The sequence below is a fragment of the Pseudorca crassidens genome, chromosome 19 (genome assembly GCF_039906515.1).
Source record: "Pseudorca crassidens isolate mPseCra1 chromosome 19, mPseCra1.hap1, whole genome shotgun sequence".
NCBI classification, from domain to species: Eukaryota; Metazoa; Chordata; class Mammalia; order Artiodactyla; family Delphinidae; genus Pseudorca; species Pseudorca crassidens.
In genome coordinates, this window is record NC_090314.1 from 55,517,507 (window position 1) to 55,544,931 (window position 27,425).

Sequence of the window (27,425 nt, forward strand, 5' to 3'; positions counted from 1 at the left end):
ATTTTTTTTAAATTTTGTGTCAAAAAACGTTTATAAAAAAAGGTTTATGAGGAAGTAGAGTGGGATCTAAGCCACATGGTACCTATCTAGCCCATAGGCTCTCTTCTCTGGAGGACTCCACAGGACTCTCTCCTTTGGGCCCTGTACACAAGGCCCAGTGGCCAGGTGATGTGTCTTCAGGCAGGTCATTACCCAACAGGATAGAAGTATTGCAACAAAGAGGCAAACAAGGAGAGGGAGACCCTGAGACAGACAACCCGCTGCTCCTCATTTCCCACAGCAAATGTTGAAATCCACTGGCCTAGAAGAGACATATTTCAGAAGCTGTATTCTTGCCTACCCTTAACCATTACTACATCTTAGAAAACCAAAGTCCCAATGCGGAGCTGGAACTCAGAGAGCCACACAGAATATTAAGAGTTCAAAATAGCAGTGAACGCTGCTTTCCCAAGCCCATTCCTTCTGTTGTGGTTTGCAGCCATGGAGGGCTCAGGAGGGTGCGAACAACTATCTGTGCTACAGCAGGGATGTTTTATGGCTGGATGCCCAGATTGTCTAGCTCTGCACACAGCTCTATAGTCTTTGAGGGCTACAGAGGAAGAATGCATTCTTAACAAACAGCTCTCCATCCCTGCAATAGCTTCTTCATTCTCTGAAAGCATGTGTGGCCAAGAAAAGAATTCATTTTTAGTAAAACTCCAAAAATAGCACAAAGGGTATGAATTTTCACCATGTTTTTAACACGCAAATCCTTGTCACATTCCAGTTGGAGAACTGAAAAATAACTATTTTACTTTTCATTAAATAAGTTACAGTTCAAATACATAATTTGCACAAGAGAAAAGTTACAGGATTATTTTAATCAAGTTATTCAAACAAGTTCACTGGGCAAGGAGTACACATTTTTTGGTTTCAATGTCAAACATACATTCTCTACGTAAGCTTTTATAGTTATTTCTGACAACAAGGAATCTTTATATTTTTAAGTAATTATATTCCTGAAGAGTTGTGTATAAGCTGAATGTTTATGATTGAAAACATCTTAAAGCTTATGTATATTATTTTGCAACGTAAAGAACGTTCTCCTCATGAATGCACAATTATTTAAAAGCTAATTTGATCTACTCAATACTCTGTAATGACCTATATGGGAAAAGAATCTAAGAGTGGAGATACATATATAGATATATAGATAGATAAATAGATAGATAGATATACACACACACATACACACACATATATATACCTATATATAACTGATTCACTTTGCTGTGCAGCAGAAACTAACACAACATTGTACATCAAGTATACTCCAATAAAAATTTTAAAAATAATAAAAGCTAATTTGTAAAAATGTAGATAGTCATGATCAGACTGGCTTAAAAAAAGAAAATCTGTAAAATGTCCTAAAAAAAAAAAAAAGGCCACTTCATACTCTGCTCCCTCTACTTACATCTATGGCATCTTCAAACAAAATTATTAAGATGTTAACTGTCTTAATTAAGCAAATAAAATCCAGTCACCTTTACCGTGAAGCCAGTTATCATACAAAATAGACCACGACACTAATACTCTTTGAAAAGATTTCCTTACAGCTCACCTAATAAATAAATAAATAAATTAATTAATTTAAAAAAAACATCAAAAGAGCCTCTGAAATTAAGCTGGAATAAAAGGTAAAAACCCACCTGATTGTCTCAAAATCAGGAGTAAGAAGTCAAAACAGTTTTAATCACAGAAAAAGAAAAGCAAAACAAACAGACAAAAACAGAGTTACCTGGTTCCTGCCCACTTACAGCTCTGCCTCCTCAGGGCTCCACCTCCTGCTCCCTCAGCCTACCCAGGTTCCAAGGCTTTCTATAAATCTGTCCCTTGTCATATTCCCTTGCTACCTCTCCATTTCTCATGCTTTCCACACAGGCTTCAGTTGCTCTGGCTAAGTAATCTTTGTTTGCTCCATCCCCAAATCTTAACTAACTCATATGCTATTCAGATATGTGGAATAGCCTCAGACTTCATATCCAATCCATTTTCTTTCTTACAAAATCTTCTCAGATATCACCTTCACACAATAAACCCTGACTGAGAGGTCCATATCATGGAAAACATAAGCATGCAATCTCATGGATCTAATTCCTACTGGGGAAGGCCAAAAATACCCCCCATAAAACAGTCTTTAAGATGGCTCTCAGCCTTAAAATGTTAAGTTGTTAAAGAAGTTATATGATGTCAAAGACATTCTATATGCTCAAATCAAATAACAGAGAAACAGACTTTCACTAGTACTCTCTCTTTTTTTAAGTTTAAAATTAGCATCACTTTCTTGAGTCAAGCAATAGTAAGTTTACATTCAGGACCTTATCACCCCCACTTGGAGTTTGGGAAGTAATGCAAACAACCCATTCTCAGCCAGTACTGTAGGAATTTTATCTTCCATTTCTTTCCAACTGAAAGCTCTCTTCAGTAAGGAAAAAGGCTGCCGCCTTTCCAGCCCTGACCTCCTCCTCCTCCAGCTTGGTTTTGGAAGTGAGCCAGATGACAGCATTTGCAAAAGCACAAATTTATCTCCGTAAAGCCGGCTGTTTAACAAAAAGGTGGTGGTGGTGAGAAATACTGTAATTTAAAGTTTCCTATATTCCCTCCATGGTTTAGTTATAGTTAATCATTGAGAGTCAAATGAAACAATTTGCTCCACCTTCCCTCAGAATCAGCACTCTAAGGCAACTACTTGTTCCAAAATTCCTGAGCCAACTAAGTATAAACATAAACCTGTTACAAAATAATCTTTGTCAAAGTGTTAAAACATATGCCACTTGAAAAAGAACAACAATAAACACTGTGAGGAGGAAAACCTAAAATCAACTTTGACGTGTACCCCAGGTTACTACTAAAATATTTAAATGCCAGAATCCAAAACGAAGTAGTTAGGATTAAGTCTCATGACAGCCTCAGGGTCAACTTTATTTAATTTCATACCTTAATAGTAAATCAGAGGTACCAAACAGTAAGGTCTCTGATTTGGACAAGAATATGAAAGACTCAGAACAAAGTAACAACTATTCAGACGTTTATCATCTGTGAACACCAATAATAAAATTAATTCGGATAATACAACTGGGTTAGTCATTTTGAAAACCTCATTTTGCATCATTTCCCCCAACAAAGCATCCTAGGAGTGCCACACAGAAAGGTGTTCAAAGACCTTCACCACCTTCCATGGTTCTGGAATAATGTAAATTTTTTCAAGGTGCCCTCTGCCAACCAAGTTCATCTGGCCTGGGGCTAAGTTTTATCCTTTATTCATTCATGTAGTATTGAAGGAAGTCTGGAATCTATGCGTAGAATTGTCGCACCCCCTACACATTTCAAACTGGCCACCACTGTCTTCGAAGATCACTCAAGCCACATTTCCAGTGCCTCAACTCATCCCCATAGTTACTCAATTCTAAATGTAGGAAATAACTTGCGTAAAATAAGCCTCCTGCGGGGTCAAATTACGTTCAGAGACGTAGCAGCCTCTACACAGTGATCATCAAACTGACCACCTACACCGCAGCACATCCACGTGAACACCGGATACAGGAGAAAACCCGAACCTCAGCAACACAATGGATTAAACCAGCCAGACGCCTCCAACTTGCAACTCCTTAAAGACGCTTAAGTTGGACATCTACAGAGCACCATTTTGAGTTCAGAATCTGCAGTTCATGCCTAGACATAACCGAGCAGACCACTCAAATGGAGGTTCAATCTGACAGAGGCAAAGGTTCGAGACAGTCGCACTCATTTTGCACAGAATCCCTGAGGCTGTCGAGCGTCTTACACCGCAAGAGGTGCAGCCAGGATCTGCGGCTCCTCCTCCCCCGCCCCGCGACGTGGAGGCAGCAATCCTGCATCTTCCGTGAGATTCCCAAAGCTGCGTGTAACCTGCAAGCGAAAGGTTCTCCACCGAGTTAACGCGCAGGGAACCCCTGTATCTGTATCTGCACATTTAACAGGCACGAATCTATTAATTAACCTCATCCACCAGGCAAAGGTGCAGACGAGGCGTCGCTCGAGCGGGGGTGGCCCCAAGGCGCTCGGGTTCCGCGCTCCGAGAGCGGGGCAACTGCGGGTCGGCTCCCGTCCCCCGTGCGCATCGCCCTGCAGCCTGCAGCGCGGCGAGCAGCCCACCTGATTCCAGACCCGTGGGAGGCCGAGGGGCTCCTCCACGCTCGCCTAGGCACGCCCGCGCCTGCTCTCCCCCAAACAACGGCGCGGGAGGCCCCACACCGAAAACGCTTGGGTTCATGCATGCCATCAGAAATGCAAAACCCGCGGGTGACTGCTCAGGGGAGCCAATTCCACCAACCGCATCGTTTCCAGACACCACACACGCAACCGCCGTGTGGCCGCGCCGACCGTGCCGATCGCGCAGAGCACCGCGAGCCTCTCTCCCCGCGCGCGCCCGCACCCGGCCCCGCGCAGCCGGCAGCTCCTCCCGCCGCCCTGCGCCGCTCACCCTTCCCGCCGGGACCCGCGACCCCTCGCGCTCCGGGTCCGGCCGAACAAAGGCGACGCCAACGGCTCCGCCGACTGCGGCGGCTCGGAGGCCCAGCCCGCGCTCACCTGGGATCCGTCCCCGGCGGCGGCGGCGGCGGCTCCTCGGCGGGGCTCCGGCGGCGCGGGCCTGGCGGCGGCGGCGACAAAAACGACTCGAGCAGCCGCCCCGGGGCCTGCGGGGCGCTCGGGCGGCGGGGGCCCGCTCAGCGCCGGCGCCGCGGGCTCAGGTCCCGGCGCGAGCGGCGGCGCGGGCGGGTGGGCGGCGACGCGTCCCAGCGGGTCCAGGTCCGGCCCCGGCGACGCCGCGACGCGCCCTCCTCCTCGCACCAGCAGGCGGGACAGCAGCTCCGGCGCGGCCCGGGATCCGAGGCGGCGGCGGCTGCGCTCGGCGCTCTGCTTTCGGCCGGCTCCGCTCCCTCCGCCTCCGGCTCGGGCGGGCCCGCGTCGGCGGCGGCAGGAGCGCGGCAGGCGCAGGGACGGCCCTGTCAGGGGCGGTGGGGGCGGCCGGGGCGGCGCTCAGGGCTGCGGGGCGGCAGGGCCGACGGCGGCGGCTGCGGCTCCCGGGGCCGTCGCGCTGAGGTGCGGAGCTGCCACCGCGGCCATCTTGTTGCTCTAACTGACAAGAACCCCCCTCCCCCCGCTCCAGCCAGACGGGGCGCTCGCGCCCCCTTCCCCGCCCCGCCTTGGCCTCCAACAGGAAGTCGTCCTGGCCCCTGGCACGTGACTCCACCGTATCTGCATACCGGAGAGCCAACTGGCCAATCGGCACTCTAAACCCGAGCTCCGCCCCCGCGCGCCCCTCCCCGGCCCATTGGCTACTTCCAGCTAAGCCACGCCCCCCCCCCCCCCCCCCTTAATACCCGCCAGCACTGTAGTTCCCCAGACCGCGCGGGGAGCGCGCCAGGGTGCTGGCGGGTACGCGCGAGTCCCGAGGGATCGCGCTCTGCTTGGGGTGCGTGGAAACTCGCGCGGCGTCATTCCTTTTCTTAGGTTGCTGCGAGTCTGCATTAGCGCGGCTCAACCGCGGGGCGAGGACCCGGCTCTGTGCGCCCGCTCGGTTTCCCCAGCCGGCCGGCCCCCTGCGGCTCCCGAGCCAGGGTTTTGCGCTGTATTTTCACCCGTTGGCGCTGGCCTTCTATGCGGCGGAACCCGGAGACGGCCCGGGCGCGCGTCCCGCCCGTGCCGTGCACACGCCCTGCACCTCCCCACCGTGCACACACACGTACACGCGCCGGCCGGGGCCAGGGAGCATCCTGCTCGCCGCCCGCCTCCCAGCCTGCCCCTGCGCGCCCTCTGCGAACCAAACAAGCCTCGCTGCGAAACAGCCCCCGGGAGGCATCCCTGTCCCCGGAGCGCGAGCATCCCGCCCCCACCGCGCAAACAGCTGTTGGGCCGAACCCGGGCGCTCCGGCTCCCACCGTCCACGGTTCCTTCTCGGTGCTCTGCACCCGGTAGTGGTCCTCCATCCCGCCGCTCCTCTTCCATGTACACTAGTCATTAATCGTGGATAAGGTCAGGAGCGATGTGCAATTTAAAAGTCCCTTTTTAACTTTCGGTTCAAGTCACGAGAAGATATTGAAACCAAGATTTCTCTCCATTTTCGTGAAGCGTGGTGGAAGCAGGCCAGCTTTCCCCTTTGTGCGGTGGAGGCTCAGCGGTGCTACTTGAAAGTTGCTCGTGTTGGAGACCATTCCCTATCTACGTGTCCCCGTCTTGAAGAGCAGATGACACGTTACTTTCGCAGTGCAATTTTGTTACCGCGAGTGTCTTGCTTTGAAACGTCTGTGGATGAAAGAGACACAACAAATTCCCCTTTCTCGATTCCCTTCGGGGTCCCATGAGCTCGGCGCCCTCCTTTCTTCTTACTGCCATATTTTAAGCTCTCCGGTAGTCAAGAGTCACAAACCACGCTCTAAAATCATCTTCAAATGTCTGTCTGTGCTGGGTATTTCGCCTCCCGAAAACCCTCATCACTTAGAAAGCTTTGAAGTCAGCCGAAGCTGACATAGAGGCTTCTGCCTTTTCCACTCAGCGTTTTACTTACATTAATTTGGTTCTTGACTTCGGAGAAACCTGCATCCTTTGTATTTCTCAAAGATAAAGGTATCATCACATGCTCCAGGAGGGAGCTCAAAATAATAACATCTTCAAAATATTCAGCGTCCACTAAGTAGACTGCTAAATCAATGAGAAATCCAGATACCTGGGTGGACCCATCATTGCAATAAGCAGAACTTCGCTGTTTGGAAAACTGAACCAAAATTACACGATTTAATATTGGTCCTTGATGTTGAATTTGTGACTGTAACCTCTCAACTTTTGTCCATCTTGTTCTTTTTACTGTCCCCCTCCCTCAGCTTAAACCAGGAAAAATAATTGTCCTCTCCTATTATCTTACACTGTAAACACCTGGAGAAAAGGCAGCACTTATATTGACCATAGTTTCTGAACCAAAAATTAGACTCCTGGTTTGGCATGTGGGCCTGTAGCAACAGAAAGAATACTTGAAATTAGGGCTGATCCAGAAACATTGAGGTATGTGATGGCCATGAGTGTGGAGACTGCAGTGTCACTTATCAGTGGCAATTTGGGCTGAATAAAGCGTGAGCAGCCCCCAGGCAAAGTTGTAAAATGGGTCAGTGCATATTTGGGGTCTGTTATCCCTTTATCAGCCCTGCCACTACCGCCTCATAACTAAGGTATGGGTTATAATCTATAAAAATGGGCAAACCCCACAGAATTACATGTAAGAGGATTAAATATTAAGTGTAGCTCTTAAGTTAAAAGGTCAAGGGACTCCCCTGGTGGTCCAGTGGCTAAGGCTCTGCGCTCCCAATGCAGGGAGCCTGGGTTCAATCCCTGGTCAGGGAACTAGATCCCACATGCTGCAGATAAGAGTTCGCATGCTGCAACAAAGACCCGGGGCAGACAAATATGTTTTATAAATTTCTAAAAAAAAAAAAAAATGTCAAGTAGTTAAGGACAGATGGAGAAGACCTGGCTGGACACATCTGGGAGAATGTAGGAGGCAAGCCTGGGATAAGTGTGTGGAAGGTTTGGAGGTGAATTTTGGTTTCATTCAAGGAAGAATCATGAGAGTTATCCATAGAAACTCTAGCTTGAAATGTAACAAGATACCACATCTCTTTTAAGCAGAAAGGCAGGCTGATCACATCCTCATCTCCATAGATATTGCAGAATAAATGACTGCATTGGGCACAAAGGTTGAATTAGCTCAGTGGTTCCCAAAGTGTGCTTTTTGGACCAGCAGCAGTATCAGCATCACCTGGGAGCTTGTTAGAAATGCAACTTCTTGGACCCCACTGTCAGATCTGCTGAATCAGAAACTCGGGGGTGGGGGTAGATATCTGCAGCTTAATAAGCCCTCCAGGTGATTCTTTTTTTTTTTTTTTTTAGCCTTTTTTGAATTTGTTACAATATTGCTTCTGTTTTATGTTTTGGATTTTTGGCCACAAAGCATGTGGGATCTTAGCTCTCTAACCAGGGATTGGACCCGCACCCCCTGCACTGGAAGGCAAAATCTTAACCACTGGATCGCCAGGAAAGTCCCCCTCCAGGTGATTCTGATGCACGCTAAAATTGGAGAATAAAAAATAATAAAGGGCACGTTTCCTTAGGGTCCTATTTGTGTGCGTTACTTGCCTGCCCTCCACTCCCAGCTACTTCCAACCACACAGGGCTGCTTTGCTTCCTCCTGAAGCCCCTGCTTACATCCTCCTACCTATGTTGACTTTGCAAGTAGAATTTGCATCCTAACAGTGGACTCTAAAAGGAAAAAGCTTCAAGACTCAACAAATGATTGCTTTTCAATGAAAATGTAATGGAGAAGGGCTGCTAATCACCAAGCAGATAGCTACCAACTTGGCCTTAAAAAAAAATGTGATGAATGGTGGTCCAGTGGTTAAGACTCTGTGCTTCCGATGCAGGGGGAGCGGATTCAGTCCCTGGTAAGGGAACTAAGATGCCACGCGGTGTGGCCAGAAAAAGAAAAAAATATGATGAACTTAAAAGGCCTCTCAGGCAGGCAGCGAGGCATGGGGTGTTGATTCTCGAACTCTGTTCATAAGAATCACCACGGTAGCTTGTTTGAAATACAGATTCATGTGGGTCTAAGGTGAGGCCTGTGAAACTGCATATTTAACCCCCCCCCCCAAGTGGTTCTGGTGCAGTCGTCTTCCCAATGCACTGAGGAAAATACTGGAGTAGAGACCAGAATCTTAAGATATGAGCAAGGCTGAATCTCAGCACCACTGCTCACTGGCTGTTTGACCTTAGGCAGTTTTCTGGGCCTGACCCTTCTCCTTTGTACGAGTTAGAGATTCTCACTGAACAATTATTGAACCTGTGTTATGTGCCAGGCAATGGACTAGGTGCTGGGGATTTAAAGTTGAAAGGCATGATTGGCTTAAGATTACAATACATCCATGGTGCTGAAGGGGGCAGGAGGGGAGACCCAGGTCACTCTGGAGTGCTCAGAAAGACCTCCCAGAAGGCCCTCTGATCTCAGTCTTGAAGGATGCAAGGGGAGCCATGGTTAGAATGCTGCAATGACCAGGAGCTGATGGAAGGGTATTGAAGACAGAGGGAACAGCCAGTGGAACAGAAATAGAAGAGAGCAGCATAGCACTTTCAGGGGGCTGCAGAGTGTCAGTAGGGTTGGAACACCGAATGTGTAAGGAGAAGTGGGAGTGGTGAGCAGCGGCCAAGTTATAAGGAGCATATCATGTCACATGAAGGACGTTTGGACTTTATATCCTGAAGGCCATGGAGGGCCCTTAAATGATTCTAAACTTTATACTTGGCTGTCCTAGAGATCTCTCTGGGAACATCGTGGATGACAGGGAGAAGAAGGCTAAGACAGGGAAGGTAAGGCAGGGGGTGATGGCACAGGGTAGGACGCCCACAAAGTCATGCAGCCAGGAAATGAGAAACTGTGGAAGGAACTAGAGTGACACTAGAAGTCAAACAGAAAGGATCCCTTTGAAAGATAATTTTAACTCCAGTGGACTCTGGGGGCGTGGGTTGGGGTCTGGTACATACATATAGTGAGTAAGGAAAATGGTAAAGGGCGATGCCCAGTTTTCTTGCTCAGTGAGAGTTGGGAGGATGGGGAGAGAGGGGCTACAGGAAGAGGAGGAGGTTGAGCTAGAGGCCTTAGGTGGGACTTTGGGAAACAAGGGGTGGGTCTGCTTGGGTCCGTTTGCAGTTGGAGGCACCGGGGGACAGCTAGTGGCATGGTCAGATCTGCAAGTGAGGAGAGATGTCTGGGCTGGAGAGATCTTTCTGGGGTGGTCTGCATAGGGGTGGATGTTGAAGGCAGGGCATAGATGATTAGCTGGGGGTGTTGGTTAGGAGGGAAGATGTGAAGGCTGAGTACTGAGACTGAGGGACACCAAGGAGGAGGAGAAAGCCCTAAAGGAGTCTGAGAAGGAATCGTCCGAGATTCGGAATCCTCGATGGTGACCCCATGGAACTGGAGAGGCTGGAAGGGGAAGGAGTTTGAGGAAGGACTCGGTGGTCGATGGTGTGACTGCAAGGCCCATATGGTAAGGACAGGAAGGTGTCCACCAAACTGGGCAACGGTGAGGCCATTTAGTCCTCAGCAGGGGCGGTGGGGGAGCCGGGGGCAGCAGGCTGCAGAGTGAGCTGGAAGGGTGAGCACATAGTTGAAGTGTGATCCCCCAAAAGGATTTGCTGGAGTCCTAACACCCAGTGCCTCAGCATGTGAGGAACAGGGTCTTTGCAGATAGAGTCAAGTTAAGGTGAGGTCTTTGGGGTGAGCCCTAATGCAATATGGCTGGTGTCCCTGTAGAAAGGGGAAATTTGGACACAGACATGCACACAGGGAGAACACCATGTGAAGATGAAGCCAGAGATAGGGGTGATGTGCCTACAAGCCAAGGAAAGCCAAAGATGCCAGGAGAGAGGCGTGGAACAGATTCTCCCCACAGCCTCAGAAGGAACTGGCCCCGCCGACACCTTGTTCTTGGACTTCTGGCCTCCAGAGCTGTGAGACAGTAAATTTCCGTTTAAGCCACCTGGTACGTGGTACTTTGTTACACAGAGTAGTTTGGCAGCCAGGGGAAAGGGGGGAATATGACTAGAGGGGAATTTGAGGCGAAGAAATAGTTTTTTTGATTGGTTTGTTTGGTTTTACTCCTTTAAAGAGGGAGACGTGAGCAGGTTAATATGCTGAGAGGAAATGGTCAGTAAAGGGGACACAGCAAAGGGGAAGATGTTTGTCTGTTTGTTTGAAAGGGGTTGAGTAAGGAGTAGATGCAAGGGTGAGGGGATGGGGATGGGGATGGGGAGGGGGTCACTTGTCTTACTGAGACCAGAGGGAGACAGGGGAGATAGCTGCAGAGGCGTGTGTATGTGTGCGCACACATGCATGTGTGAAATGGGGAGCATGGTTTGCAAAAAACGGAGGGAATTACCACCTTTTTCTTTTTTTTAAGAAGTTGAAGTGGCCTAAGATTCCTCCTGGGTCTGAAATTCTGTTTCTAAATCTTTTGGAACTCAATAGGTATTTGAATACAAATTATTGTTTTATTCTATATTAATAGTATGACATTTTAATTTGTTGTCTGTTGTGTATTAAACCTAATGGGGGACTTTGCTGGCCGTCCAGTGGTTAGGGCTCTGAGCTTCTCCTGCAAGGGGCACGGGTTCGATCCCTGGTCAGGGAGCTAAGATCCCAGAAGCCACACAGTGTAGCCAAAAATAAATAAATAAACAAACAAATAAACCTAATAGGAAAATATACTCCTGTATCTTTGTTATGGAAACAAATTTCAAACCCCAGACTCCTCAGGCTCACATATTGAAACCACGTATTAGATGTAGCCCTTGAGACTTCAGGGTTTGTTAGTTCCAGCAGCTACCGCTACCCTAACCCACATTAGAAAACCTTTGTGAAGTCTTTCAATAGGGATTTCAGGAGAAAAGTACTCTTGGGAAGATGAATATGCCATTGATCAGTAAGGTGATGAAGTAAGAGGGAGAGAATCACTGAAGGACAAGAAATTAGCTCAGAAGCTGTTGCAGGGATCGTCACATGACATAATGTGAAGAGTCATGGCCTCCTCATTCCTGCCTCTGCTTGCTTCATGGTGAGATTCATAGAAAAGACAAAAATACATAGTGATAACCCTTTCTTCTTTGCTTATTGCATGCCAGGCATTACAATATGCACTTTATACACATTACCTCACTTAATGTTTAAAAATTTTTATCTTGCTACATTGTAAGCATTAAAAACAATTTAAAAACTCTAATCCATGTATATAGTTTTAAAAGGCAATTATAGGGACTTCCCTGGTGGTCCAGTGGTTAAGACTCTATGCTTCCAATGCAGAGGGCATGGGTTCGATCCCTGGTCGGGGAACTAAATGCCCACATGCCGCAGGGCACGGCCAAAAGAAGAAAAAAAAAGGAAAAAAGGCAATCACATCCTCCTGGACTTAAAACAGACTCCCAATCTCATGGCCATCCTTCTTCCCTCTCAATTTCTACCCCCAGAAGCAAACATTTGCAAGTCCTTTAGCTGTTTCTTCTGCTGTTAACCTTCATTGTTCTTAAATAGTTTGCTTATACACGTCCTTCTTGATTTTTCTGCTTTAACATTGTGACTTCCTGCTTTAGAAGATGAGGATTTGGTTCTTCTGCACCAATTCCAGCATCCTACACACTTCTCCTCCTTCAGACGGATAAGATTTCAACAGCAGAATGGGAGGTGAGTTCTCTAGACAGGCAAAACAAACAGCAATAGTTTGAGTAGTACACAGGTTATCTTAGAGGGTTAGAAGGAAACAAAGCTAGAAAGGTAGGTTGAAACCAGACCGTGGAGAGCTGCCAGGCTAGGGAATTTGAACTTGACATGTATGTGTTCAGGAGCCATTGAAAGTTTGAGGCAGGGAACGTGAGCAAAGCTATACAGGGGGCTGGTTATCCAGGCAGGACCGTTGTAGGATGGCTCAGAGTGGGAACCATGACAGTCCAAGCAATCGGTCATTTATTCATTCATTCATCCACTCATGTGCTCTATGGGCCCTGGTTAATGCTCGTCTCCCCCGCTAGACGACACTTCCCACGATAGCAGATAGTGCTTGCTCTTTTTTTTTTTTTTTTTTGCGGTACGCGGGCCTTGCACTGTTGTGGCCTCTTCCGTTGCGGAGCACAGGCTCCGGACGCGCAGGCTCAGCGGCCATGGCTCCCGGGCCCAGCCGCTCCGCGGCATGTGGGATCTTCCCGGACTGGGGCACGATCCCGTGTCCCCTGCATCGGCAGGCGGACTCTCAACCACTGCGCCACCAGGGAAGCCCAGTGCTTGCTCTTTTGCTCACTGCTCTGTCCCAGCACTAACACAGTGCGTGGCTCACTGCAGGTGTTTAATGAGTGTTTGTGGAAGGAAGGAAAGACAACCGTTGATAATGGAGAGGTAAGTAGGGTGGTGGCCATGATGAAAGAGTTGGAGGCAATTCGGAGAGAGCCATGAACTTGGCCACTAATTGGGAAGCAGGAGACTGGGGTTGGGCGGGGGGAGTCAAAGTGACTCATGATGAGCTGGGCGATGGGTAGAATGGTGCTGCCAGGAGCAGGAATAGTAGGGTCCCAGGAGGGTGGGTTAACGTTCAGATGGTAATTCATCTTTAATAATATTTGAGTAAACATATCACCAACCACATTCAGTCTGTTATAAAGTCAACCCAAGGGAGTCTCAACCCCATTTCAAGCAAGCTGTTGCCTGACTTCATCTCAGTGGCGTGGTGGTAAGCTTGGACGTCTGCTCTGCTCTGACAGTGGAGCTGGCTTCCCACAGGCTTCCTCTTGGCCCTTTATTAAGTATCCACCCATTTCTACAACCCATGTCAACTGGTTCCCGGCTGTATCCCCAGTGTGTGACAGATGAAGAGCGCTCAATAAATATCTGTCGTATGAATGAATGGTTTTCTGTACCAGGCGTTACTGGTTTCCCCCTTGCCTGTGGGTGGCAGGGAATGCGTCATCCAGAGATGACACTACGGACAGAGTCGGTGAGTGTCAGGAAAACAAGGGAGGGAGCGGCATTCTAGGCTCAGAGTTCCATGTGTGTAAAGGTGGGGAAGCCAGTTTGGGGTACAGAATCCGATTCCCCTTGGCGTCCAGGTAATGGAAACCATTCTGACCTCAGACACTCAGCTGCAGTTCTTGTTAAAATAAACAGGATAAATAATTAGAGGAGTGAGGCCAGGGAGAAAGTCTCGAGCTGTTGTAGCTGCCCAAACCACAGGTTTCAATCAGTTGATGCAGTGGGAATGAGGGCAGGTTTACCTGGAGCCTGTCACCGTGTGTGCCCATCTCCTGGGCCGTGAGCATGCTCCCCGGCTCCTGGGGACCGGTCCTGCTCTTAGACCAGGGCAGGAAGCTCGGGGACGTGCCCTGTGTTGACTCTCAAAGTCACCTCTGGAACGCAGCCTTTGTGTTGGAAACCACGACTCTGGGAATTATCACTGAAATCTGTCTCATCTACAGCTAGGCTTCAAGGGTCAGGGACCCTTGCAGATGAACAGAATTGGGACTCCAGCGTCTGCAGAGTCTACTTCCTTGCAGAAAGACTGTGTCAGGTACTGCAAACCGGCTTCTTGCAGGGGTGCCACCCATGGTGAACCCCACAAACCAAAATGTGTAGATTCTGGGGTGTGTATGTGTGTAGAGCCAGAAGTGGGGGGAAAACCCCAAACTGGTGAAATTCAGAGGTTGCCAAACCTCTAAATTCGGCATCTGATGTGATCTGGAGTCAGCCAAGAGGTCCTGGGTATTCATCTTATGTAGCCTGGGCAGGGTTCCCAGCTGCCAGTTTTCAGACCACGGGTTTAATGTGATCCTGGAACAACGGAGAAGCTAGATAATGAAGTTCCCACCCTATTTTCTCATCATAGCGACTGGCTGTTTGTTTATTTTTATTCTTCCCAACTATAAAATAATAAGGCTCTTTATGAAAAAATGTAGAAAATATGGAAAGAAGAAAAATACCACATTGTCTCAATCCTCAAAGAAGCCTATGCGAACATTTGAAAGTGTTTCCTTCCAGACTCATATCTTAGCATAATTTAAAAAACCAGAGACATGTTCATGCTCTACGAATTGTTTTGGAATTACTCTCTGGGGAAAAGAGAAACATGTTTAGTCTAGGAGTAAAAAACTTTTTCACATTATAATTTTTTCATGTTATTACAGTAAAATCTATAAAAACCATCTTAATGGCATTCATACTGTTTTATCAAATGAATTTGCTATAATTTACATAACGAATCTCCTGCTAGATACAAAAGGGTCTTAGATCTAAGTCCTCATCTCTAATTGGACCCGAGGGCTCTTAATACCATTTAGTGGTACTGCCACCAATGATGATATAGAGATGCATTTGTAGGGGTCAGCACTGTTTTGCTACAAATGTTTTAGAAAAAGCACCTCCATTGCTTTCTTCCACCTGTTTAAAGATGGAAATTTACCCCTGAAGAACAGATTTTAGTAGCGGCTGCATTTATTGGGGAAAATCTTATTTCCGTGAGTCTGCCTTCGGCAGCCTCAGTTTACCTGCTGCCTCTTCACAATCCAACTTCCTTCCCCAGCTCTGCGTGGAGGAGCTGCTGCTTGACCTCAGGAACAGCGGCTGCCCCAGGGGAAGACAGGCCTTGGAAAGCCCACTGGATGCTGTCGTTGTCAGTGGAGTGATGCCCCAGGGACCTGTATGAAGCCCTGCACCCCGGCGATCCCGCTGCACTGCCAGCTTGGCCGAACAGGAGGAAACGACTCCCCAGAACCCCATCAATGACTAGCCCAGGCTCCTCCATCCCGAGACCCGTGTCAAAAGATTCAACACACTTCCCTCAGCTGCCCGGGCACAGCCGGGCCTTTGTGTGTTGGGGTCACTCATGGCTCCTAATTGGCAGTGTAAACAATGGGCCTCTGTGTTTGTTCCCAGAAGACAGCAGCGTTCTGGGGCAATGACACGCGTTTCAATGTGCAAAAAGGAAAAGAAAAAAAAAAAAAAGGGAGCAGAGCCTGACATTCCAGCAAAAATTTCTTTGGAGGATCCTGTACTTTTCACTAAAAAACCTTGTTCTACATCGTCCAGATGGCTGCAGCAGCAAGCTCTTTGGGGCCTGCTGGGTGGGGGAAGCCAAACATGCAGTGATGGGCAGCTGGCAAGGTTATACTGGACATGATGGAAGGGCCTTACCTGCTACAGTGCCTGCCACAGAGTTCCTCCACCCTGGGTCCAACTCAAGCCAAATACGGTAGCCGTCAGAGAGAGAGTGAGCCTCTTCCCCACAATCGGCCCAGAGGACTTGTGAGATGTGGTAGGTGTGTTTTTCATCCCACGGAGTCCTTGAAAGAGGAAATAGAAGGCACTTGTGGCCAGGCCATTGGCACAGGTAGTGGCAGCTCCTACAGCTGTTTGTAGTAGAAACTTTGAGGCGGGAGTCTTCAGATGCAACCCCGGGCTCAGCAGCCTCCACCTCGCCCCGCCCGCCCCGCCCCCCCTTTGCATCCTGACTCTGGCAGCTGGCGAGGTTGGGAGCAGGGAGGATGGTAGAGCCCGCAGCTGTGCCTCGTGTGCTGCTGTATTAGTTAGGGTTCTGCAGAGAAAGAGAACCGGGGGGAGAAAGGGAGAGAGAGGGAGAGAGAGAGAGAGAGAGAGAGAGAGAGAGAGGGAGGGAGGGAGGGAGGGAGGGAGAGAGAGGGCGCACGCGCTTTATTTTAAGGAATTTGTAACCGAGCAGGACCCCATGGGGCCTTCGAAAACAGAACTACCCCCCCCCAGGTCCTCTACCTGCCTTTTGTCTGGAGTAAACTTTAGTCAAAGAATAAATTTAATCAGAGAAGTGAGAAAATGCAGAGAGAAAGGAAAACAGTCAAGTAAGACAAAATAATAATAGTTTAGCCATTAAACAAAGTCAAGGCCCTTTAGTTCCTCCTCAAGGGCTATAGGTAGTACTGGTAGCCATGTCCTTTGAGCTGTTTTGCAGTTACTGAAACCTCTCCCAGGTGGAAGAAGTTAACTGTGTGCTGCACACAAGCATGGAGACCCCAGACCCGTCGGAACCAGAAAGTTGATGATGTTGACTCCCGATTACCTCACCACCAACCAATCGGAAGAATGTCCACGAACTATCACGCACCCCACAACCCCTCTCCCTCACCCGCACCCTGTCTTTAAAAACCTTTACTTGGGGGCTTCCCTGGTGGTGCAGTGGTTAAGGCTCTGCCTGCCAACGCAGGGGACACGGGTTTGAGCCCTGGTCCAGGAAGATCCCACATGCCGCGGAGCAGCTAAGCCCGTGCGCCACAACTACTGAGCCTGCGTGCCTAGATCCTGTGCTTCGCAATGAGAGAAGCCACCGCAGTGAGAAGCCCGCGCACCACAACGAAGAGTAGCCCCCACTCGCCTCAACTAGAGAAAGCCTGCGCGCAGCAACAAAGACCCAATGCAGCCAAAAATAAATAAATAAATAAATTTATTTTAAAAAACCCCAAAACCTTTCCCTGGAGGCCTTTGGGGGAGTTTGGGTCTTTTAAGCCCTAGCTGCCCTGGACTCCTTGCTCGGCACCTACACTAAACGCTGCATTTTCCTTCACTACAACCCGGTGTCGGTAGGTTGGCTTTACTGTGCACGGGCAGGCAGACCCAAGTTTGGCGTGGTAACAAACTGGCTCAGGTGACTGGAGCGGGGGGACACTGGCAAGTTTGAAATCTGCGGCAGGCCAGCAGGCTGGAGAGCCAGGGGAGGGACGATGTTGCCATCTCCAGTCGGAGAGCAGTCTGGAGGCAGAATTTCTTCTCCCTCATGGGAGCCTAAGTCTTTTTTCTCTTAAGTCCTTCAACTGATTGGATGAGGGTAATCTGCTTTACTCGAAGTCTACTGGTATAAATGTTAATCACATTTTAAAAATCTGAAAAATACCTTCACAGCATCTAGACTGGCGTTTGACCAAACCATGGGGTATCTTAGTCTAACCAAGCCAAGTTGCCGTGTAAAATTAACCATCCCAACAACCCTGGTGCCCGAGGTGGTAGGTGGGCACTCAGTATTTGCATGGACCACCAACTAGGATTGCCCTCACCTTGGCCTCACCCTTGCTCTCCTCCCTGGCACCTACCCCCAATGACATCCTGTATGTTTTACATAGTTATTTGCTGTGGCCTGTCCTGGATTTGTGTCTGTTTTGTCCTCAGTGCCCAGAGGAGTGTCTGACACAGAGTAGGCCCTCAATAAATCTTTGCAGAAGGAATGAATTTGAAGGGTAGTCGATGCCCACCCGCAGAGCGTTAAGCCAGGGGTGAGGTCCTTGTATGTGCAGGGCCCCGCTGGCTTATGTCACTTTAACAGTGCTTTGCTCAAGATGTTCATCGTTGGATTGTAGATTTTTCCTCCCTCGTGGAGGTTGTGAGATCCTGGAGGGCTGGGGCTGTTCCAGGTAATTTTGAGTTCCCAGTGCTTGGCACAGTGCCTGGCACAGACCAGTGGGCTCAATAAAATGCTAAATGATTGAATGGATCCATCGACAACTTCATTATTAATTCTTCGCAACCCTTTGTATCCTGACAGTTTCCAACTTGCCATTTCAACTTTTGCTTCTCATCCCTTCCCACAAGGAATAAATGTAATTTGACTCTCGGAGCTATGCTGGTGATGCTGTGGGCACCCGGTTGCTTTATAGTTGGGCCTATGGCCCATTTCTTCCAGTTGTGCTCACCCTCCTGCATCCCAGGGGTGGACAGACTTCACAGAGCCTCTCCGTAGCCTCCTTAATCAAGTGGAGGGACCTCCTGTGATTCTGAGGGATTTATAGGCACCTACCCACTATTCATGGACTTTCATAGCAATACAGATCCATTAGACAATCATTCAGAGAGAGATTAAAATAATGAAGGTAAGAATAGTGAAGATACTGTCCTGTTGGAACTCCATTAATCATTTGTGGCTTAAATAAGAAAGAGTTATCATCCCAGCCCATTAAAGAAAGTTGTCAATTAGGCACCATGTTAGAACTTGGAAAATTGTTCCCTGAAGAGAATTTTAGGAGGGCAGCCATGTCCCTGGGATGAATTTATCACCAGAGAGCCCAGTATGGTTCCCTGGATGAGGCTGGGAGTATTTGAAATACCGAGCAAAACGTACTCTCCTCAACACAGTTCTAAGGAGAATCTGGAGAAGGTAGACTGAGGGAGAGTCTTACAAAATCTAGGATCCCCAGCATGGTTTCCTGAGGTCAGATGATCACCCACTTTTTTTTTTTTTTGCAGTACGCAGGCCTCTCACCGCTGTGGCCTCTCCCACCATGGAGCACAGGCTCCGGACGTGCAGGCCCAGCGGCCATGGCCCACGGGCCCAGCTGCTCCGCGGCATGTGGGATCTTCCCGGACCAGGGCACGAACCCGTGTGTCCCCTGCATCGGCAGGCAGACTCCCAACCACTGCGCTACCGGGGAAGCCCGATCACCCACTTTTAAAAGAATGACCTCTTATGCCCAATTTGAAATTTCAAAATGCTTCAGGTTGTATTTTTATAATAGCATATATTTTAAAAACAACCCATTATAAAATGATTAAATAGATCAATATACCTCATCTCAGTTATCATTTATGCAAAAGCTGTAGGTTGAGTGAGAAAAGTGAAGTGTTAAGTGGAAAAAAAGTAAGACATCAAATATATAGATAATATGATCACAGCTACATAAAAATGTCTGCATACAGGAAAAAAACTGAAAGGAAAAGCACTCCGAAATGCTAAAACTTGTTGTCTTTGGATGATGAGATTATTATTATTTTAAATTAATTTATTTACTTTATTTTATTTTTGGCCGCATTGGGTCTTCATTGCTGTGCTCAGGCTTTCTCTAGTTGCGGCGAGCGGGGGCTACTCTTCATTCCAGTGTGCGGGCTTCTCATTGCGGTGGCTTCTCTTGCTGTGGAGCATGGGCCCTAGGCGCAAGGGCTTCAGTAGTTGTGGCTTGTGGGCTCAGTAGTCATGGCTTGCGGGCTCTAGAGCGCAGGCTCAGTAGTTGTGGTGCAAGGGCTTAGTTGCTCTGCGGCATGTGTGATCTTCCCGGACCAGGGCTCGAACCCATGTCCCCTGCATTGGCAGGTGGATTCTTAACCACTGCGCCACCAGGGAAGCCCCAGATGATGAGATTATTGATGACTTGTTTTCTTTTGATAATTTCTTATATTCTCAAAATGTTCTATTTTGGGCAAGTACGGATCAGTGCGGTCCCTGCTAGCAGCAGTAGGCATTGCCGGTTTTGTGGTTAAGCTCCGCTTTCCCTGTAGTGATAATAGTCACCCCAGTTTTAATTTAAGGACCTATCCCTTACTTTCAATGACTCACAATGAGTAGTTATTATTATTATATGGTTCCAGTGAACTCACGGATTCTAATCACATATCTCATCCTCCCAGTCATTGGACTGGTAGCGAGATGGATCTCTGATCAAGTAAAGCCCAACAAGCCCAACAAGGCTATTCCATTCTTTTTATTTGAACTACTGGGAAACCAGAGTCTTCCCTGCTGGATGTGAACCTGAGAGCCTATGAGGGGAGAGTCTGTCTGGGAATCAAGCCAAGGGAGTTAAGTGCAGAGATGCGCAGTGACAAGTCCTGGTAACATTGTCCGAGCTCTAGGATGAAGCACGTCTAAAGCCAGGCCTGCCTTCAGCCTTGGGGGCCAAAACATTTTCTTGTGCTTAATCCCATGGGGTTGGTTTTCTGAAATGTGCAGCCAGAGGACCGCTTTCCTATACATTCTCTTTGAAGAGCCTTCTGTCCTGCTGGGGACACAGATAGATGACTTCCGATGAGCCTGGGCTCTTGGCGGTTCCCTGGAGGAACAGATACCTGAGCTAAGTTTTCATGAATCACCTGACTTAAAGCTGGGGAGCTGTTAGCATCTCGGAGTCCCTAGAGCGCACGGTGTGAAGCAAGGAGTATCACAGGCATGGGGGCTTGACTCCACAGGGCAGGGCTTGAATCCCTGATGTGCTCCTTGGTTCCCAGACCCAGCGACTCGGAGGCCTGGATGAGAAACGCAGGCGCGCGCACAAGCCAGCAAGCTCTGAAGCCCCAGGCTCTGCGTGGGGGCCTCCAGGAGCGTCACATCTCCGGGGTCCTAGAGTGGAAAAATTTATGCTCCGACAGAAGGGAATTCTGCCTGAAGGAAGGTTGCGTTTTACTGTTGTCTGGTCCTGGACTGCCAGATCAATCTTCAAGGAGGGAACATTGGGGATAGAAAACCAACCTGGCACTGAAGCGCCTGGGGAAGAAATTTTGCAGTAAATAGGGGTGGTTTTGGATTCACGAGACTATATATGCTGCATAGCCGAGTCGGGGAGGGGAGGGGAGTTTGGGGGTGAGGAACTGGAGTATATTTTTCTTTCTGTTGCTGGCAAAAATGTATTTGCAGTAGAAATGCTATTCAATGAATAAATAAGTAAATAATGAATAAACCACTAAATCCTGCTTTGGGTTTCCACCGACAGTCGGAAGCAGAAGCAAGTTCAAGTAGATCATCAAAAGTGTTGGTGAGAAGCAAGGTGCCAACCGGAGAAGGAAGAAACCGCTGCTGCCCTTGACTGATGTTGCCATAGGGCACGGGGGCCGGTCTGGAAACATCCCTGGGTAAATACTGAGCGGAAAGGGACGGCTGGTTTGATGAAGACAGATCAGAAAGGAGGACTTGAGACCGAATAACCCCCAGGAAAGTCTAGGGATTACAGGCTGCGAGGCGATTTCCTAGGGGACAGTACTGAAGTGCCTCATTTCATTGAAAATTGGACCGTGTGAAACAGGGTCAAATTAAGGGACCTTTCTCAGCGGTTACCTGAGGGGCCTCTTCTCTCTAATTACCAGGATTGCACCGTTAAAAGCAGCCCATTGTTCAGCCGGGCTTCTGAAGGTGCTTGAACGCAAAGCACCACGTGTATCTGAGATTCTCTGAAGTAGTTAATCTACTGGAGTAATGAAAATGTGGTTTATTAGGTTAATTGCTGCCGCAAACAAAACAAAAACCAAACCAAAAAAGAAAAAGAAAAAGAAAAGCCTCCCAAACTGCTGAGAACATACATTTTGAAAATAGATGCATAAGATTGTGCAAATAAACATATAATTGTGGCACCCCAATTTTCTTCCCCACAAATTAGTGTGGTGGTCACATTACATAGCGCCTGGCGGATAACGAACCAGAAAGGTCCCTGTGTATCTTTGAGCTGCTCTAGGAAGTTTAGGCTGCCCGGGTGTTGTTCACCTTGTGACCTCAGTAACAAACCGGAACCGTATTTCCACACCCCACCCCCACCCCATTCCAATTCACCATGATTATAAAACGCACTGTTAGCCAACAAGTCTCTCTTGACATTGATCATAAGATGTACCTCCATTTCGAGAACACTAGAAAGTGAAAAACATGTTTATTTTCAAATGGAGAAAATGTGGTAGTAAGAGGTGTGATTAGTTTTCATTGTCTCTATTTTTGTCTGTTTCTGCCTCACTCTTTTTCTCACCATTTCTTTCCTCTCCCTCCTCCATCCTTTCTCCAAGGGTTCAGCTTGGAAATGTACACAGGGGGAGGGGTGTGTAGAAAAGACTGGTCCACATTCATGCAGTGAAACGATTCTTGTTTGCCTGTTCTGCATTGCTCACCTCCTCTTGGGAAAGCAACCTCCCCGGCAGAAAGGAACAGAGCTTTGCTATCCTCTGGCCTATCTGCACCTATGGGGTGTGATTCTTGCCACTCCCACCCCACCCCAAATCCCTCCACCCGCTGGCCTTGGGTAACTGACTTCCCTTCTCTGAGTCTCCTGCTGAAATAGTGGTAATAAGATCCTGTTTCAAAGATTCTTGAGAGCAGTGAATGGGATGATGCCTTTAGAACTCCACAGAGAGCTTCGGAGAGCTTTGAACACATAGCAGCTGCTCAATAAACATTCAGCTCCTCTCCTTCCTGTGAAACTCTACATAATTTGGGAGATTTCCTTGCTGGCCAGACATGCAAATGGACTCTTTAAATTGAAATAAGCTGGGTTTCTTGGCCATCGTCTCTCAAGATCATGGAGACCCAAGTAGTGTTCTCCAAATATTGAAGAAGCTTTCCAAGTTTGGAAAACTGGGAGGAAATCATGAGAAAGGAAATGGACAGAGGGAACCTAGTGATGCAAAAAAAAAAAAAAAAAGGCAACCAGGAGGGAAGGACAAAAGAAAGGACGATGTGACATATCAAAGCTCCCAAGCTCAGGTAAGAACACTCTTCTGGTTGTTTGTTCTGGGTTATGAGAAAGGAAGAGAAAAACCTGGGAGATTTCTGCACGCAGCGACACTGCCTGTTGCCAGAGAGCTCGCGGAAGCTTGGTTCACTGAGAATGTGAAGGTGGCCTAGAGCAGTGGTCTTCAAGTGGAGACCCACTCAGGGGTGAAATCCAGGTTGTGGGCTGTGAAAAATACAAATAGAATAAAATAGAAAAAATAATATTAAAAATAGGAAAACTGAATAGAAGAGAACATCTTAGTGTGTGTGCCCCCTATGAGGGCGAGACCTTTGTGATGCATTCGTCTTGGTTATTTATACACTTGTCTGCATGTGCGTTTCTGGATTGGGTCACGTGGTGTCATCTGTCTCTTATTGTGGGTCTTGGCCAAGAAGGTTGGAAAGCCACTGGCCCGGAGAGCCCAGGCAGAAAGGCGTTGCCCAAGAAGGAGTTTTGGAAGTGGCGGAGGGAGCGGAGAGGGCGGCTCCACTGACCACACTAAAAGGACAAGCCTGCCCTGGAGGATGACACTGCCTGTGCACGTTGGTCCTGGAGGTGCCTCTGGGCCTGGTTCTCGGGGGCTTGGGGTCCCAGCTGGACTCAGGGTGTAGCTCTTTACCTTGCAACCTTAAACGCCACACTGGCCATCCCAGTGCCCTGACGCGTGTTCCATGGGAAGTGTTTCTGGTTCCAACAGCACATTCTGGGAACATCTCCACCATCAGCCTCCCCTACAACTGGGGAACCTCACCCATTCCCCTCCCGGCCCCTTCCTGCTTTACGGGCTCTGCTCAGGTGAGGGGGCTGGAGATGGAGGACAGGCAGAGCAAAGGGAAAACTTAGCTGTGCTAGTGGGACGTGGGTAGGCAGGGTGGGCATGCAGGGGGTGAGGGCTCTGGCAGCCTGCCTGGAGGTGGGCACCCAGCTGTCGGGCCCCAGAGCCCCAGCTTCATCCAGCCTCAGAGCTGTTGGCTGTGTGGTGTAGAACGGGTGGGTTCTCCTGAAAAGGGATGCGGTTGACGGTGGTTCAGCCCCGTGGGGGCAGTTCTGGGAGGGCAGTTCATGTTGGCCCAGAGAAACTGGGAGACCCCTCACCCCTGCTGCTGCAGACACGTCTGCCTGTCCTATTTGCTTGCTCCCAGGAGCCATGCAAGCTGCAGGCCCTGCTTCCTCCTGTGTTTTGGGTGCAGACCCAGGGCGTGGCAGGAAGAGGTGTTTGGCCGGGGGGGGGGGGGGGGGGGGGGACCTTTCGAAGGCTCTCGAGGCACCTCTGCCAGCCTAGTCACAGCCGGACCCTCCCTCCTTCCCAAGCCCGGAAACGGGGAAGGCGTTTGTCCAGGTGGAAAAGAGGCCCAGCATCCCAGGGAGAAAGGGGGAGTCTGACCCCAAAGGGGGAATATCTGTCTCCCGACTTTTTCCTGGGACAGGAAGGATTTGGAGCGGCAAGTCTCCATGGATACGCCCCTGGGCTGTGGTGATCAGAGGCCAACAGCTCGGCCAGGGCCGCTGTGCATGTCCACCAGCCGTGAGGCATCCGGTGCAGGAAGTGCTGTGGCCTCTGAGGAAGCTTCCACGGCTGCATTAATGGGGCCTCATTCCCCCTCCAGTCAAGACCCGTTCGGGCCGGGCCCATCGAGTGTGTGTGTGTGTGCGCGTGTGTGTGTGACCACACACGTGCCCAGAGGAAGCCTTTGCCAGGCAAAAGCAAACAGGAAGAACATCTCTGTGTGTTATATTCTCCAATGACCTTTTAAATATATGACAAACAGTTAAAACAAAAGCCCATTTAGCTTTTATGCCTGTGATTCGTGGTATCCATTCCAGTTAATTACAGTGATTTAAAAACATCTGCATTTAATAAAGAACCTTCCTCTCCCCCTCTTCTCTGTTCACCCCCCACCCCAATCTTTCTTCAGGCCACTGGGCTAACACAGTAATTATCATCTCCACTAAGCCGGGCCACAGCATCAGATGTGCAAGAAGAGACTTCAGGAGGCCCAGAGAACAGAGTGAGGCATGGGGCCCAGAAGGAGGGAGCCGGGGATGGTTCGGCCCCGGCAGCAGGGAGGCAGGCGGGGGAGGAGGGACATAGGAGAGGGCGGGGCTTGAGCAGGTTACCTACCGGCTCTGAGCCCTGCACAAGCCCAGATGGGAGCATGGTGCGGGCAGCATCTTACTGGAGAGGCCCCTATATTCAGGCCCTGCCTGGTTCTCCTCCAGCCATACCCAGACTCCTTGTAGGTCAGGATGCTTGAGAGAGAATGGTCCTGTCTCTGTACCTCTTTAAACTTGGAGCTGAGACTGAGCTTTGCTTGGGGAGGTGCTTTTTCCCAGGGCTAAGGGAGGCAGGATCAGAGAATGAGTTCTCAGTGGGATTCAGCTTGCCCTGCTGGGCCTCGCTGCCACCCGCTGGGACCAGGCTTAGATAAAACTCCAGGGGTCAGACCGCTCGGCTGGGGGGTGGGGGAGAGAGGAGGCAACCCCACCAGACTTCCTTTAGCGGCAGCCCACCAGCCTCAGCATATTCAAAACCCGCTAGAGGAGGGGGTGTGTCTGCCGGCCTGCGCCCCCTGGAGAGGTGGATGGAGACTCCAGAAAGCAGACTCCTTGGAGGAGAAAGAAGACCTTTCTGCAGTTCCTTGAATGCAAATTTCTATCCCACCCCACTCCCTACCCGCCGCTGCTTTCCCCACACCCTGCTTAGTTTTCTTCATGGCTGCTACCAAAGCATCATGTTTATTTCCTGCAAGAGGGCAGTGACCGTGGCTGTCTGCTCACTGTCGTAGCGGCGACTAGACTGGTGCTGGCAGAGAGCGGGGGCACGTGGCCACTGCACGATGGGGGCACGCAGCAGTTGCACACCTGGCCGACACACCAGCTCCCTCCGGGGCCTCCGGCTGCACTGCGGGTTCTGCACAGGCGGGGCGAGATGCTGGGGACAGATGCGGTTGTCTTGTTTTGATTTGTTTTGAACTCCCTTTGCCCCCTTTCACCTTGGTCCTCTTCCACCTCCCCATCCCAGCCCCTTCTGAGCCCCTTTCCTTCCGAGCTGAGGGCTTCCTGCCACATCCTTGAGCTTTTCCTGGAAGGTGACATCGAACCTCTCCCTTGAATTCACAGAAACCTGGATCTCCCTGCCTCTCTCCAGGACTGCCTGCACTTCTGTCCCACCGCATACCCACCTCCCGCTGGGAAGAGCTACCCGGAAGGCGCCCTCCCATGGATGCTTCCAGGCTAACAACCGCCCCAGGTCCTAGCCCTTCTTCCGCTGAAGAAGTCATTCCGCCATCACCATCATCTGCTGACCCTGCTTCCCTTTTCTTTCCGTCGTGGTGGCGCCGTGACCGTCTCTGCGAGCTCACCGCCCTTGTTTGACGACTATGCCAACTTGCTGACCTCCCACTTCTTTCCTCCCTGCACCCCCCCCATTCTCCACTTTGGCCACAGCACAGCGGGAACTCTGTCCCTAAGAACTGCTCCCCTTCTCCTTTGTCCTCCCTCCCTGATTCCTCAACTGTCCCCGAGATGGCCGGCCACTCCTGGGGCTGCCCAGCTTTCGGGATAGGCTGGACCTCACTCCTGAGGCTTAAATCTCACCAGCACACACCCTTTCCTTGCCCAGCAGACAATGGCTCACCTGCCCCAAACTGTGTCCCAAACTTGGGTCAGTGGAGCCATGAAATTTCCCAGGCAGCCAAGTTCAGTTAAGGTCAACGGGCCTCACCAGCTTTAAGACCTTGGGCCTGTGGCTTGGCCTCTTGAGCCTCAACGTCCTCACCTGTAACGTAGAGGCAGCGAGTGCTGCCTTGTGGCGCTGGTACAGGTAAGCGAAGACCTGCCTGCTGCCTGCAGAATGATTAGTGCGGGGGCCAGGGCAGAGGATGTGCTCAGTGAACGACTCTACCTAGACTCCTTTTACGGCACCAGCTCACAGCCTTGTATCACAGGTACCGGCGCTAGGGTTGCCTTCGCCTCCAGATCACCAGGCCCCCGAAGAAAAGGGACCAGGTCTTTTGTCATCCTTGTAGCGTCAGGAACTTTTCATGGAGTACCTTGTGTGTAGTAGGTATGTAATGTGTCATTGAATTGAAGTGGATCAAATCTGGAGTTTTCCCAAATTTTGGTGGTAAGGGATCTGTGGGTCGAGTTGACCTCAGAGTGTTCTGATGGGGACCTCAAATGAGAGCTGACAAACCCACCCAGCTTCTTACCACCAGGAGTAGAAGGGCTCCATTGGAGAGGGGGCCAGGGTCATGCTGGTTATTGGCGAAGACTCGTATCCTGGAAGGGCAATGTGAAACCTCAAATCTTTCTTTTGGCGTGTGAGCTCACAGCTAATTGACAAGGGCATGTCCTGTGTGTGAGCTGCTAAGATTTTCCATGACGTCAGCAGGACCCAACAACATCCTGGGCTGTCCCAGAGCTTCAGGGCATTGGCTCATGAGGACTCCTGGCAAGGACTAGCCATTGACAGTGGAGAGCCCACGGATCACTGTTAAGGCTCCTGCTCTTGGCAAGTTATGACCTAATGAGAATCGGCATTGTCCAGTGCTGAGCGCAGTGGGCACTTAATAAAT

At 49.7% G+C, this 27,425-nt stretch overlaps 1 protein-coding gene across 10 annotated transcripts in view; it reads right to left on the bottom strand.

Moving 5' to 3' along the window:
* TNRC6C (trinucleotide repeat containing adaptor 6C) overlaps positions 1 to 5,979 on the bottom strand; it is a 130,219-nt gene extending 124,240 nt beyond the window's left edge. For 8 of the 10 annotated variants that reach the window (XM_067714034.1, XM_067714029.1, XM_067714035.1 and 5 more), the window contains exon 1: positions 5,961 to 5,979. The gene's annotated coding sequence lies outside the window, so the exon portion shown is untranslated. Of the gene's footprint in view, positions 1 to 1,777; positions 3,924 to 4,608; positions 5,151 to 5,960 lie in introns of those variants that run through there. The other 2 variants (XM_067714031.1, XM_067714032.1) reach the window with 2 other exon arrangements.
* Between the last annotated feature and the right edge of the window lie 21,446 nt (positions 5,980 to 27,425).